A 13143-nucleotide genomic window follows, 5' to 3' on the forward strand; every position below is an offset into this window, starting at 1 on the left:
TTTTGCTGGGCGTCCATCTTTAAGTCTTAGATTCCTAGTTCGTCTTATGTTCTTATGTTCTTATGTTTGAATTGAACACTGCAATTACAAATAAATTTCGGACATTATAACTTAACTCACATAATTTTAATTTGAACGGAGCACAAACTTACACAGCTTTCACCCGAGCACATCTAAACAGGTTTGACCTAAATTACGCAAATAAATCTCAAAATCAGCCTAGACGGTCGATATTCCATCAAATTCTTCTAAGTATTACCTAGGTCCTAGATAAACAATCATAGTATTAGGTTATTTCCGAGCTTTTTTTTTTTTTGAAAATACATAGTGTGCGGTAGAGTGTGAGCGATTCCACTCTGCATTGGAAACTTTTCGTTAGAATTTTTCCCGATCATTTGGAGTGGTGCTTTATTTAAAAGGCAAATTGGACACTTACTCTATTCACACTTAAAGCTTGTTGAAATTATCCATCTTTTGACAAGTCATGACAAGATTGCTCTGCACCGTTCTAGAATACGAATACTGCATATAAGTATATAAATCTTTTCAAGACAATTGTGCGATGCACTGATAGCTTGCTTGAAAATAGAATCAATATGTATGAGAGATTTAGCAGTTAAAATAAAATGATTAGCGTTTTCAGGAGTTCCAACTTGAATTATATTGAAGTAATATCATCTTTACATTTAACAAGACCTTTAGAGTTGAAGGGACACATCAACGATGTTGACCAAAATAATATTTTTTTGCTGTTGGCAAAATATAGTTTTATATACAAAGCTCAAATTCCTTAACACCCCATTTTGCCTTTTCGTCAAAAATCACACATTTTTATGATTATTTCAGAAATCTGCCATAGGATCGTCTTCATTGTAATTGGCTTTTAATATACACGCCGGGAGAATGGTAGGACTGTATTTTGTTTAATTATTGGCATACTAGAAGTTGCTCGAATTTTAAGTGGAATTTTTTTTCCATCCCTTAACACCCCATTTTACGGTACTATAAAAAATGTGAAAAAAAAATGATTGGATTGATGAAGCTCGTTACTGTCGAGTTAGGGTCCAATATATTTTATAAAGTATTGAACAAAAGTTTCGTTATATTAGAGGATTGCTTTCTTAAATTATTCGTTGTTAGGAAATTTCAATGAAAAAAGATTTCAATGAAAACGATCAAGACAATATATTAATTTGAAATGAATCATCGTTAATATTATCCAATTTCAAATCATTTTAGCCAATTTCAAATCATTTTAGCAAATAGGAAATTTTAGCGATTATTATACAAATACAATAATCTCTATTAATATTTCAGTTGATTTTCATTATCGTTTCCATACTGAAATAATCTTACACAACCTATAATGAAACCGTTAAATAATAAAAATTCTTCAAATTACCGAGTTATTACCAAAATTTAATGATAGGGCAATTTTGTTAACACTCGAATCTATTATCCTCATTAATATTCGGGCTATTCCATCAAGAGCATTGATATATCAACACAAATGATGAGTTGATTGGGTGGAGATCTTCTGCAACATTGAAGGCATAATTCACGGAATAAATATCTTGCTTTAAATGTAATATTTGCCAAGAAGAGCATATATTATTTTCTTGAAGAAATAAAGCCCCAAAAGAAAATATGGATTAAACTAAAACGGCTGACTTTATATCATGTTAACAAATGACAAAAAATGTGCTGCAAGTAGTTAGAGCATTAATTTTTAATCAATTCATTAAATTATTTTGTTTATTTATAAATTTATTGATTTGGACTCGAATATAATATGATATTCACATAATTATTTAAAGCTTCAAAACATCTGTTTGATTGCATTTATCAAGAAAATCTAAAGTTCAATCAAAGTTTCAATCTTGTCATATGAATGTTTTGAAGCCTAATCATAATTTTATTACCCAAGTTTATAAGTAAAACAAAAGAAGTTTCATAAAAAATAATTGTCTGCAATTTTTTTCAGCGCCTTTCTTTATACGGACTTGATTCAAAATGCTACGTCCACTAGCTAGGACCCCTCCCTCCCCCTCGTCACACTTCGTCACAAATTCGTGAAGACCCCCCCCCCCCCTAAAAAGCTACGTCATTTATGTGAGACGAATTTGGAAACTGATTGCGACAGAAATGAAAACGATACGACGGATTGCGAATACGGCAAGATACATTTTCTTTGCATTATTTCCAAAAAGAGATCAAGATTTATCAAAATCTTATTGTACAATGCTAAAACCGTTTTGAGATCAGCATCATTCACTGCAATACAGGAAAAATTGCAGGCTTTCACTGACCAAAGCTTACTAGCACATCACCCTATTTGTAGTTCTGTATAGAAAATTTCAGCTCGATTGCTTGAAAGGGAACAAAACTAGAGCATGTCAAAGTTGTGCAGTTCGTATGAAAAACGACATGCGCTGCTATTATTTAGAACAGCACTGTATTTCTCTGTCGTACATTTATAATTTAAGACTGATCGGATTTCTTTTTTTTTTTTTTTTCAAAATTGTCAGTGGCCCAAAAGTGACCAAGTCTCGCATAACCTGTGATCTCGCCATAAAAGCCATTGGTAACCGAGTGTGTAGCTTGTTGTTACCGAGCAAACGAATGGATTTACACGTTATTCAACAATGCTACGATGAAGACAAGATCCTCTTATATCTCCCAATGGTGATTGTTTTCATTCTGGGCCATTCATTTGCTTAGAAACAAGGAGCTACACACTCGGTTAGCAATGGCTTTTAGGGCGAGAGCACAATTTATGCGAGTAGTCATCAGCTTTATTTGCATAATAGATTCAACCTGGGAAGGAGAAACCAATACAACATTTCTGTACGTCATAGTGAGCCGAGAATCCGCTGTCACGAACTGTCACTGTGAGCCCAGATCTCAAACATTGGACTAACATGAAAAAAGCGCGTAACTGATTAAAACACATTTTCGTATTTCTTCAAAAGTGATAAAAATCGAATGAAAATCAATTCATGCACATAACGCAAGTAATGTCACGTGAGCACCATTTAATCTGATTGAAAAAAAAGCATTGAAAAACGCATCGTTCTACTTTTTCCAATGAAAATGAATATTTAGTGCATAGAAACTTGTGGCCCTTTTTTCATGTTTGTCAGGAAAGATCGAAGGTGCACAACAAAAGGAAACTACCGATTTTCTCGAAGCCAGCCTTGATTGTTCTAAGCTGGAGTTATCTTGCAGTTCAAAATAACGTTGTCTTATATTTCGTGTGTAGTATCGGTGCCTCCCTCCCAGGATTCAACCCTTCAATTTGATGATAGCCATGCAGCTTTAGCGTGTAATGTCTCTAACAGGTATCGAAAATTCGGGTGAAATTGATCACCGTGGCAAACGATTATATAATATCTTACTGATAGAGCCCCAATATAAACACATTTTATTGTAAATGAACTGTGTTTGTCTTACCTGTTGTAATACACACAATACACACTTCGATTGTGAAATTTTTTCTGCTAAGGAAAGTCTATTCATATGAAAATCATGTAGGATTTCAGAATCATGTTTGGTGTGGCATGACAGACTTCTAGTTTTAAACAACGATTTAGACACGGTTTCAACCTGCAAGCTTGTAAGGACGCTTCAAATATTCCCTCAAAACAGATGCTACCATAAAAATTCGTACCAATTTACTCACTTTGTTCAAATAATTGAATTTCTGCATTGTCAAGAATTTGATAAGCAGGGACTCAGAGAGCTCAAATTAGATACGTAAAGCTGTTTCGAACACCAACAACAATCGATTTACAAAATTCTTGTAGCTATAAAGGCAAAAATACGTTTGAAAACATCGAGTATTTGTTGCTCTGCATTTCAGTGACGAGCGGTTCATTTATCCAAACATTGTAGAAGGTAATGAATAAAATTTTGAAACTTCACAGTGATTTTGTACCTTATTTCAACCAAATCAACATTCAAAACTGCTTCCAGTTTAACTATACCGAAAACTTATGTGTTTAATTACGTTCTCTTCTTCCATGGAAGTGACGTAGGGTATTAAATAATCAACAGACATTGTAAAACTATGTATGTATATCCTATACGATCTACTTACTCTATTGAGCAGTGGCTGTGCCCCTCCAGTCTGATTATTATTTACGACTATGACTATAGGTCTGACTTTTGAAGCTCTTTTCGTATTCTACTACATATAACAAAACTACTTGCTGTTCTCATAGTCATTTCCATACAAACTCCGAAAGGCTTGTTCAGTTTATGTTCTTATTCAAATGAGCTCAGAATTTTGGAGCACACTAGGAATTTAACCTTGAATCGAATGAGCGGTGTTAAGTTGAGACGATATTTTGGATCAGCCTGATCCTATACGAATTGGTCTACTTTTGAGCGTTTAACGCAATGTTCTTGAATTTTTATTAAGGCACCATCCACAAAATACGTATCGTCCTAGAGCAGAATTATTACACAAATATCGATTGCAAGAATGTAAGGCAATGGCTAAAGCTTTATGTCTCTGTAAAGGGAGGTTTGACCATTGAATCTGCCAAACATTAACTGTGTTGCATGGCAAAAATTGCAAGTTTCGCGAAAAAAAAGTTGTCATTCAAATACTTATAGTATACTAAGCTGATTTAATATTTGCTGTATCACACTTTTGTAGCCCCCCTCCCCTAAATGAAGAAAGTAACTTTTGAACGTTCCCAAAGTTGTCGAACTTCTCCGATACCGAACCAACAATGGAAACTAAATGACTGCCGAGCATCCCACACGATATGATGCTCATTGGCGTAGCTAGGATTTTTTGCTGGAGGGGGCCTAGGGGGGGCCTGGTAAATATTAGTTTTATAGAAGTTATGTCAGTCGCAATAACAAGATTTTCACAAATTTCGTAGTTTTAACAGATTTGTATTGATTTTATTTATTTGTTATTTTGTCTCATTTCGCGGCGCATCAATGATTTTTGTAAATTTATATTTTCGCTACGGAAAAGATTCATTCTTTTTGTAATCCAGTGAAAATTATTCAAGAATTCTTGCAAAAAAAAAAAACTCACAAGGAATGTCCAATATTTTTTTCTGGTAATCAACCATGTGGTTTGAAGAGATTCCTTTTAGAACTAGTACGGGAATTTCTTCATGACTTATTTTCGTACTTTTCAGTGATTTCTTCAAGAACTCCTTTGCACTGAGTTTGTCCTGGGATTCTCACAGAAAATCATTCCCAGACTTTTTGATCTCACCATAAAATTTCTCGAAAAATCGAATTGTTTAAAAATTCTCAAAGAATTCCAGCAGAGAATGCTTTAGTAATACTTTTGATCATTTCTCCTGGAAGGCCCTGTACGGAAATTGCAATTGTAAGTTTAAAGTTGTTTATAAATAATTTGTTTAGAAAGTTCAGAAATTAGCGTTTCTCCAAAAATTGGTACTAAAAATTCAAAAAGTCTCACCAAAAATGTCTTCAAGATCACCTAGCAAGGATTTATTTCACGAATTCTCCAGAGAGTTCACCAACAGCTGAAGCAAAAAAATCGAAGCAAAATAATTATTCAGACTTTCTGAAAAAAAAAGATTCTTCCAGGTGTTGCTCTAGGGCTTCCTCGTAATATTCCACAAAAACATCATGAGCAATTAAGAAGAGTTCAATTGGGAAAATGTTATTCATGATTTCTCAAAGAAGTTTTCCGCAGATCTATCTGTATTTTTTCACAAATAATTATTTTTTTAGATTTCTCTAAAGACATCCACAGCAACATCACGCCTTCAAAGCTCTCACGAAATATTTTTTTATGTTTTCAAAACTGCCTAACTAAAAGTGTTTAAAGAATTCTAACATTCCTTTGAAGTTACTAGCGGCATACATTCAACTGTTCTTCCAAAAACTCTTCCGCGAAAAAACTCAAAGTTTTCCCGAGTAATTTGTAAAAGGATTTCTTAGAGAACCGTATTATGGTTTTCCTAGGATCCTCCCGAAAAATTTACTAAAAATTAATCTCAGTACTTTCCAGAGATTTTTTTTTCATTAAACAGCTCTAATGATTAATTTGGGAATTTATTGAGGAAATTTTCCATCAGATTAACTAAGATTTTGCAATTTATTCTTGAAATTCTCAAAGAATTTCTTCAGAAAATTTATCATTTTTTCAGACTCTAGAAATAGCTCCATTTTTTTCGGAATGGTAATCACAGGATTCTTCCATAAATAACATTTAATAATTTGCCCAAACTCTACTTTTTTTGGTTCAAAAACTTCTCCAGGAATATCTCAATATATTTAGCGATTGCTTTATAAATTCCTCTACGCATCACTCCATATCAGTTTTCTATACATACAAAAAATGTTCGAAGGAACTTTGTTGGTAATTTTTAGAATAATTGCAGCTTTAATATAATTCGAAAAAAATACTAAATTCCTGTCGTAGATTCAAGAATTAAACCGTAGAGTTTCTGAAACTTGTTGACGATGTACCTCTGAGAAAAGCTTAAAAGGTCCTTGAAGGATTTACCATAGACATTTTTGGGGGGCTTGGATGATTCTGGAGGGGACCAGGCCCCCCCGGCCCCCCGGCCCCCCCCCCCTGTTCCTACGCCAATGAATGATGTGAACTCAAAATCTGTATTCAATCTGATTGATTCCACGACCTCTATAACAACACGGGAAACACCCACTGTTCCATTCATCCATATCAAACACCGACGATGATGACGGAACCGAATATACTTCCACATTCTTGGGCATTCATCAAAACGAGTTATTCATCGGTGATTTGCCGATTGTGATCTCTTCGTACACGCGAGATGACATAGCATTAGACGGCCCTATTCGCTGGTACCATCAATGGTCACTTCACCCTTTGTGCGACGTCACATGCGAAAAATTGCATTCATTGCGACAACGGCGGCGACGCTTACTGGCGCTGGAACTGTATTGGTCCGGGTGAGTTCCGCGATGTGTTCCTCTCGTCGTGAAGGGCTCGGATTCCGATTCTCCGCATACCGTCGATGTGTGCGAAAACATGTGCGCATCGACAGCGTTTGGCTCCGGACATTCGGACCACGAGTTTTGCCAACTGGATATCGTCGTGGCTCGTTGGCGCTGCTCGCTGGGCGAATACCTATTGGCTTTGAGTGCCCAATGCCCAACAAACGGCAACTGTTCGTCGTCGCCCGCGTCGTTGGAGCGACGTTCCGACGATGCCTTTCTTCAACTCAAACTCCAAACCGTTTTCAGTTTCGTTGATGAGTTTGAGCCGTCTGGTTTGGTCGTCGTCGTCGAAGTTGGCGTTGGTTGGTTGCGACTACATACTGAACGACGTCGCCGTCTTCGTCGAAGATCCGTTCGTGAGGTGGGGTGCGTTTCGCCGTCTTCTCTTGCGTGAAAGTCGCAGACGTCGCCGTGGTTGACATTGTTATTGTTGTTGTAGCCGCGGCTAGGCCAGGCTTTTTTTTGCGGTGTGTGCGGGAATTTTAACTCAATTTTAGGCAGGCCAAGCGTCGCGGTGTTCCGCAGAGATTCTCCGTCGCCGACTTCGATCGTTCTTGTTGGGAGGCAATTTATACGATGCGTGTGTAGTGCGAGGTGCATCACCAAGTAGGCGACGTCATCCTTGTTCGCAGACCGTAACTTCGTGTGAGGAATAACCCCAAGGGGGCAGTGTGGGGAACGAGGGTTGATTACCACAAAGTTTTGAATTTACTGCAAAGCTGTGAGAAGATTTTGAAATTTGTGATTATCTGCAGTGATTGTGCGATGATGGTAGGTGTTTCTTCATGTTTCCAGCTTAATACCATAATTAACCCGCGATACAACGGAGGAAGCGCAAAAAAGGCAACCCTATCGATAGTGCATATCGTCTCCGACAAAGTAATCTACGACTGCGACAATCGGTTAATGGTGAGAGCAATCGAGAAATGATTTCTTATCAGCGGAATTAGTTTGGATAGCAGAACAAGGTCCGATTGCCTGTCGACGATTATTTTTATAGCGTATAGGGAATCGCATCTGGTGACGACGATGACGACGCCATCTAATTGCGGGGCCCAGTTCTGAGTGAGTGCCTGAGGGGAGGAAATGCTGAATCAGCTGGTGATAAAAAGTTGCTTGCTTTTGGCGGAAAGATAAGTAAATTGGTGGCGAACTATGAGTATATGGTGTTAATGGGTTGTTTGATTCATAAATGCTATTGAAATTTTCATTGAGGGTCGGTGGTGATTGAACTAATTTACATTCAGAACTTGTTTGACAACTGGTCCAGACGTTTGCGAGTCATTCACTATTTGCGTTGATTACAGAATTTCAAATTATGGGTTGAGGTTCTGTTTCAAACAATTTTCTTTATCGACATTGATTCAAAGCGATCCAGAACATTACACTGCGTGGAATAAATATACTGGTAATCAACTATTTGCAATCCTCACTAAGTGATTATACAGTCAACTCTTCATAACTCGATATTGAAGGGACCATCGGGAGGTTCCGAGTTATAGAACCCAAAACCAGTTCAAATGCGATCCAAGGGAATATCAAGGTAGGCATTGAATCCAACTTTTAATATGGTTCTTTAACTCGATATCGAGGTACGAAACATTGAATAAGGGAGAGTTGACTGTACATGCACATTATTTCTGTGTTCTATTTATGATTGTTTAGGGTCATCCAACATTAGTCGCATAGTTTTTGCACACATGCAATGAGAAAAAAAATGAAATCAAACTATGTCTCATACAAAAGTTCAAGTTGTATGCTCGGTGAATTGTATTACCAAAAATATGCATTAATCATGGTTAAAATCAGTATTTTATAGTACTTTACGATGTGGAGTAGACTGGCCCTTAAACAAAAAAGTTGTAAAACTCAACGGGGCACCCCCTAGATATGGTTCCGGGTCATTTGGCCGAATGCCATTTGGCCGAATGCCATTTGGCCGAATGCAGTTTGGCCGAACGCCATTTGGCCGAAAGGGTCATTTGGCCGAACGCCATTTGGCCGAATGCCGTTTGGCCGAAATTGAAAACAAAAGTGAACTACAGTTAGCATGGATTTATGATGAATTCCAATGAACTTATTCAGCTTATCCATAAAAAAGATAAATCATCATTGATATACATAAGTTTTTAGTGTTAGTTGAAGAAACAGTCAGTGCTGAAAGATTTTAAATGTAAGCAGTTGTTCACTTCGATGCCAGCGGTAATATCCACTAGCAGATGTTTTGGCATCGCGTCTGTAGTTAGCTTTTGTCAGTAATTAGAACGGATTATAACTTATTCGATCTTCTGCTCGATCGGCTTGCTTCGATCTCTCGAACCGTACTAAGTAATATATGTCATAATTCTGGCATTAACAAATCTTGGCCTCTTCTTTTCAAAACGGAGAAACAGTGTGCTTCATTGACGTAAGTGTTCGTCGAGTCGTTAATTGCTATACTCAAGCAACGGTGCAGTGTTCAGTTCTCATGTTGTAATCTTATTCTTGGAGGAGAATAACATCTCACCTAAGTTAACCCTTGAGCTTAAAAAAATATGTTTTGAATAAAACTTATTATAAGCTTCAATTCCAATAACTATGAAAAATATTTCTCTCTTGAAAGAAAAGCCTATGATCAAAAGAAGGAAAAATCTCTTATGAAAATTTAAGCAAGTGTAATGCATATAATCATTTCATCAGTACAACTACAAAGAACTACCGAAGGAAAAAATCCCAATTAAAATATAAGCTAAACTATTACCGATAGTGATGGAACCAGTATATCTCGAAAGAATAGCCTTTGTTTAAAAGAAGGAAAAATTTCTGATGAAATTATTAAAAACACTTGAAACCTTATTACACCGTTGGTAATCCAGTGACGATTCAATCATCACCTCAGAGTCTTGACGCAAAGTGTGTTGTTCACAGCTTCGTCCTGAGTTAAGGCGAAGTAGGCCGTCATTGAAATTTGTATGCGTCGTTGATGATTGTTGCTAATTCATCTCACGATTTCGAATCAAAGAAAAACAGTTGGTTTTGCACTGACACAGCTGAAAAAGTATCAGCATACTTTATGCATGTTAGCGTGTACAGTGCTACTTTTTTAAGTCAATATAAACTATGAAGACTGAGTTTTATCACTTTGAAATGCAAGCTGAAAAGTCATCATTGTTGCCAAAACGAATGACGGGCTACTTAGCCTTAAAGGTTCGATGTTATTCTCTTGGAGCTCATATAGTGGCAAACATGACGTCCTGTCACATCATAAAAATCGACATATTAATTAGCTTATCAGTTATTGGGTCACACTTATGAATCCTACACATCAGCGTTGTAGCAATTTTTTGTTCATGATTCGGCCAAATGACCCTTTCGGCCAAATGGCATTCGGCCAAATGGCGTTCGGCCAAACGGCATTCGGCCATACGGCGTTCGGCCAAATGGCCGGAGACCCCTAGATATGTGCCTTGGGATAAGAAAAAAGCTCTCTCAAAATTTCAACTCATTTGGTTGCTCCCCTAGCTGGCGCTTTCAATTCGAAGTTTGTATGGAATAATCGTTTCAAATATATTGAAAATTGACACTATGTCACTGTTTCGTTCCGTATACTAGTTAATCGCGTTCAATTGAACTCGCCACTATTTCTGTGACATTTTCTAAAGTTAATCTTGAAACTTTTTATTTGTCTGCAGGGAAACGCCAAGATTTTTTTTCTGAAAAATAAATACGTGAAGTATTTTTGGAGAAAATCTTAAAGTAATCTCTGGTTAAACTTGTGTAAGTTTCAAAGTCATCCGTAATGGAACTCCTGGACTTACGAGGAATTTTTGGAAGATACAGTAATATCCCGATTTTGTCAGCCCCATGCTGCATTTAGGGTTGAAAAAATCGGGAAAAAAAGATATCGACTGTTTTCAAGTTTTATTTTAACTTAAGGACTTAGTTTTATGATTTTGTTAATATAAACATTGTTTTTTTACTTCCATTTTCTTTGTACCGTAATCCAAGCTAACATTGATTAATTTCTTGGATAATTATGAAGAATTTCAATTTAAAAAAAATACTCTTTAGATGATTGTATAGACGTGGCCAAGGTCATAATTGACTTTATGTACTCAATATTGCCAGTGTTCAGTCTAATTAAAAAAATAAATTTTAGGCTGAAAAAATCGGGTCAAAAAAGGTGCTAAAATCGGGGACTGACAAAATCGGGCAATTACTGTATCATGGATAATTTGCTGAGATAATCGAAAAAAAAATCAATCGAATCTCGGGATAGATTTTCTCAGCATTTTCTAAAGGAATTTCTCAAAAATCATTGGGCAGAATCTCGAAAGAAATTGTGCAGGTACGATTAGAGGAATCAATGCGCAAATTGCTGTTGCATTAACTGGTGTTAAAACTTGAATAGACTTTTGAAGCTTGCATGGAAATGTTTTGAGAAACATTTTATGGAATATTTGGGAAAACTGCAGAGGTAACATTTGGATGAAATGCTGGTGAAATTCCTAGATAATCAAAATAGATTTGTTCGAAGAACCCCTAAAGGAATTCCTGAGTCCCTGGGAGGAAACGTGGATGAATTCTAGAAGTAATTCACATGATCAGGCAAAGAAATTCTTGAATAGAGTTTGCAATCCCGGGAATATTTCCCGGGATTCCCACTTCCCGGGAAATGATTTTCCGTTTCCCGGGATTCCCGTATTTCTCGGGATTTCCGTATTTCCCGAGTAGTTTCATTAAAAAAAGGATTGACCACCTATTTTCAAACAATTTACTTGCCGAGTGGTTAGAGTCCGCGGTTACAAAGCAAAGCCATACTGAAGGTGTCCAGGTTCAATTCCCGAGCCGAAATGTCCCAATGAGGATGTAATGCCAAGAAGAAGAAGATCATTATAAGTAATAACTTCACTAGATAACTAGTTATAATTCGACGTTGGTTTGTTGATTTCCGAAATCAAATAGTTGTTGATAAAATGTATATAGTTTTGACGATATGTTTTTTTCTAAAAATTATTATAATCTATAGGAAAAAAATAATTTCGAAGGATTTTTTTTTCATGAATTGAGTGGGCTTATATAGTTTTCATGGATGTAACAGTCACAATTTTCAACATAAGACTCTAGTTAGTATTTATTCTAGTGCTTGAAAGGATTGCTTCGATGTTGGTATATATGATTTGAATTTCATTTGAAGCCTGACGATTAAAACGAAGCCAACAGATTTTTTTAGAAACACAAACTTGAGCTTGAGCTTGCTTGAGCTTGATTGGCCGCCCGTGGATGCTATTCCAGTATCGCCAGATCAGCTGCACTTACACAAGGAACCAACCGAATGACTGTTTGGGACTAACAGACGCCCTCAGTGTATAAGTGATGGTGATCTTCTATTTCTAGGCTATAATGGCGCCTGCCACGTCAGAATGCTGACCAATGTGGGGAAGGGGGATGCTGCACTTATACTGGCCCACTGTAGACCGTGGAGTCCGACTGCATCTACGCCAGTTCATGCGGAAGTGTATGGATTGGGGAAAAGGCATGTCAGAGAGGTTTGCTTTTGAGGTTAGCAGACTGCCTATGTATCAGGCGTAAGGAAGAATGGAAGCGTTAGGGAAACGGTTTCACGTCCGTCTCTGGTTCTAGTGTTTGCTATGAACGAATAGTTTGAGTGTGATAGATTAAGAATGGAAGATAGAAGTAAGTGTGAGATATACAACTACAAAGTACGAGGAAAGGGACGGACCTGGGATTGAACCCATGACCTTCTGCTTATGGAGCAGAAGCGGTAGCCATTAGACCACCAACCCCGTCTTATTTTTTTTTAGAAACACAAACTCACAAAAAAGACCATACAAATTTACTGGTATAAAATATATATACATGAAATACGAAAAACTCAAAATAAAATTACATCATATATGGTTTATTTTCTCGTTTTTTTTTTTTTAATTTTCCGGGATCCCGGGATTTCCTGGGAAATGGCAATTTTATTTATTATGAAAGTCGAATCCCGGGAAAATTGCAAACTCTATTCTTGAAAATACCCCTAAGCTATTTTTTCACAAAAAACTGACGAAATTCTGGAAATTTTTAGAAGGTCTGGAGAATTCGGTGAAAGGATTGGGAAATGTCTGGAGGAAATTCCAGGATAGTTTTGTTAAAAAAACAAAAACAAAA

General features: G+C 36.7%; 1 protein-coding gene across 1 annotated transcript in view; it reads left to right on the plus strand.

Moving 5' to 3' along the window:
* Positions 1-7367: 7367 nt before the first annotated feature.
* LOC5576390 (sodium/calcium exchanger 1) overlaps positions 7368-13143 on the plus strand; it is a 641354-nt gene continuing 635578 nt past the window's right edge. Inside the window, exon 1 of the mRNA XM_021837816.1 lies at positions 7368-7758. The gene's annotated coding sequence lies outside the window, so the exon portion shown is untranslated. The remainder of the gene's footprint in view (positions 7759-13143) is intronic.

The sequence above is a fragment of the Aedes aegypti genome, chromosome 1 (assembly GCF_002204515.2).
Source record: "Aedes aegypti strain LVP_AGWG chromosome 1, AaegL5.0 Primary Assembly, whole genome shotgun sequence".
NCBI lineage: Eukaryota > Metazoa > Arthropoda > Insecta > Diptera > Culicidae > Aedes > Aedes aegypti.